Source organism: Glycine soja, chromosome 19 (assembly GCF_004193775.1).
Source record: "Glycine soja cultivar W05 chromosome 19, ASM419377v2, whole genome shotgun sequence".
Lineage (NCBI taxonomy): Eukaryota > Viridiplantae > Streptophyta > Magnoliopsida > Fabales > Fabaceae > Glycine > Glycine soja.
Genome location: NC_041020.1, coordinates 20,392,240 through 20,394,717, shown reverse-complemented (window position 1 = coordinate 20,394,717; position 2,478 = coordinate 20,392,240). Strand labels below are relative to the sequence as shown.

Here is a 2,478-nt window from a genome sequence, read left to right as displayed (position 1 = left end):
TTCCCCATATTGTGGGAGTCGATTGGGGACTCCCAAATTCCAAAAATCAGCCGTTTACTAAATTTTTTTTTATTTTTCAAGTATTATTGTCTCATTTTTCTAAACTTTGCTTAGGTAGTTTTCATAGTTAGACTTTGAATTTTTGTTTGAAATTTTTTGTTCTATCTTTTCATGATTTTAGGGTGTTCCTCACAAAATTTCAGCTAATTTTGATATCGTTTGAGTATAGCTGTAATTTTACCCCCTTGTTAGGTGCTGTTGAGAAACACATTATTTGCTGCATATAGTGCATGACTTGGGGCAATCCAGGTGATTTATCACCCTTTGATCTTGAAATAGATAGAACCTTTCATAGATTAGTTAGGCATAGTGTGCATCCTGATTATGCTGTGCATCCTGATCATTCTGTGCATTTTGAGCATTTTGAACATTCTGTTGCTGATGATTCTGAATATTCTGATTTTGAGCATTCCACTACTAATTTTTATACTGAGAACATGGCTCCACCTCCACCTCGTGAGAGAACTCTTAGGGAGATGGTTGCACCTGATTTCACTTATGAAAGCTTGTGTATTCAATATCCTGATGAGGGTGTTCCATATGTTCTCAAGACTGGACTAATGCATTTGTTGCCCAAGTTTTATGGTCTTGCAGGCGAAGATCCTCATAAGCATCTTAAGGAGTTCCATATTGTTTGTTCCACCATGAAGCCCCCTGATGTCCAAGAAGATCATATCTTTCTAAAGGCTTTTCCTCATTCTTTGGAGGGAGTGGCAAAAGATTGGCTATACTACCTTGCTCCCAGGTCCATTTTCAGCTAGGATGACCTTAAGAGGGTGTTCTTGGAGAAATTCTTCCCTGCATCTAGGACCACGACCATCAGAAAAGACATTTCGGGCATCAGGCAACTTAGTGGAGAAAGCTTGTATGAGTACTGGGAAAGATTCAAGAAATTGTGTGCAAGCTGTCCTCACCACCAGATTTCTAAGCAACTCTTTCTTCAATATTTCTATGAGGGACTTAGCAACATGGAGAGGAGTATGATTGATGCTGCCAGTGCTGGAGCTCTTGGTGATATGACCCCTACTGAAGCTAGGAATTTGATTGAGAAGATGGCTTCCAACTCCCAACAATTCAGTGCAAGAAATGATGCTATTATTCTTAGAGGAGTCCGTGAGGTGGCCACGGATTCATCTTCATCTACTGAAAATAAAAAGCTTGAAGGAAAACTTGATGCCTTGGTCAACCTAGTAACTCAGCTTGCCATGAATCAGAAATCTACACTTGTTGCAAGAGTCTGTGGTCTATGTTCTTCTGCAAATCACCATACAGCTCTTTGTCCTTCTCTGCAGCAATCTGGAGTCAATGAACAACGTCAAGCTTATGCTACAAACATTTATAATAGACCTCCTTAGCAGCAAAACCAACTACAGAAGAATAATTATGACCTTTCAAGCAATAGCTACAATCCATGTTGGAGGAATCATCCAAATCTGAGATGGACAAGTCCTCCACAACAACAACAGTCTGTCCCTCATTTTCAGAATGATGCTGATCCAAGCAAGCCATATGTTCCTCTTCCAATACAACAACATCAGTCACAACAAAGACAACAAGCAACTGAGGCTCCTCCTCAACCTTCCTTAGAAGAGTTAGTGAGGCAAATGACCATCCAGAATATGCAATTTCAGCAAGAGACAAGAGCCTCCATTCAGAGTCTGACAAATCAGATGGGGCAGATGGCTACTCAGTTAAACCAAGCTCAGTCCCAAAATTCTGACAAATTGCCTTCACAAACTGTGCAAAATCTGAAAAATGTGAGTGCCATCACCTTGAGGTCTGGCAACCAAATTCAAGTGCCTCCACCAGTAGCAGCACCTACACCTGAACCTGTCAAGCTTCATTCTACACCTGAAAAAGAGGATGAGATAGTTGCACTAAAGAGAAATCTTCCTTAAAAAAATTTTGTGGAAGCAATGCCTTTAAAGGTTATTTTGATGATGCCAAAGAATTCAAGAATCAAGAGAAAGATTCAAGAGAAGTTTCAAGTTTCAAGTTTTCAAGAATCAAGAATCAAGAATAATCAAGAACAAGATTCAAGACTTAAGATTCAAGAATCAAGAGAAGACTTAATCAAGATAAGTATGAGAAGGTTTTTTCAAAAACTGAGTAGCACATGAATTTTTCTCAAAACATGTTTACCAAAGAGTTTTTACTCTCTGGTAATCGATTACCTGATTGTTGTAATCGATTACCAGTAGCAAAATGGATTTGAAAAAGTTTTCAAATGAATTTACAACGTTCCCATTGATTTCAAAAAAGTTGTAATCGATTACAATGTTTTGGTAATCAATTACCAGTGCCTTTGAACGTTGAAATTCAAATTCAAATGTGAAGAGTCACATCCTTTCACTAAAAGCTTTGTGTAATCGATTACACTGATTTGGTAATCGATTACTAGTGGTTATTTCTGAATAA

The 2,478-nt window shown here is 38.3% G+C and overlaps 1 non-coding gene across 1 annotated transcript; it reads right to left on the bottom strand.

Annotated features, from left to right (window-relative positions):
• Positions 1-875: 875 nt before the first annotated feature.
• Positions 876-982, bottom strand: LOC114401019. The gene has a single exon (XR_003664135.1). It is a non-coding gene; the product is annotated as a small nucleolar RNA R71 (small nucleolar RNA).
• Positions 983-2,478: the final 1,496 nt, after the last annotated feature.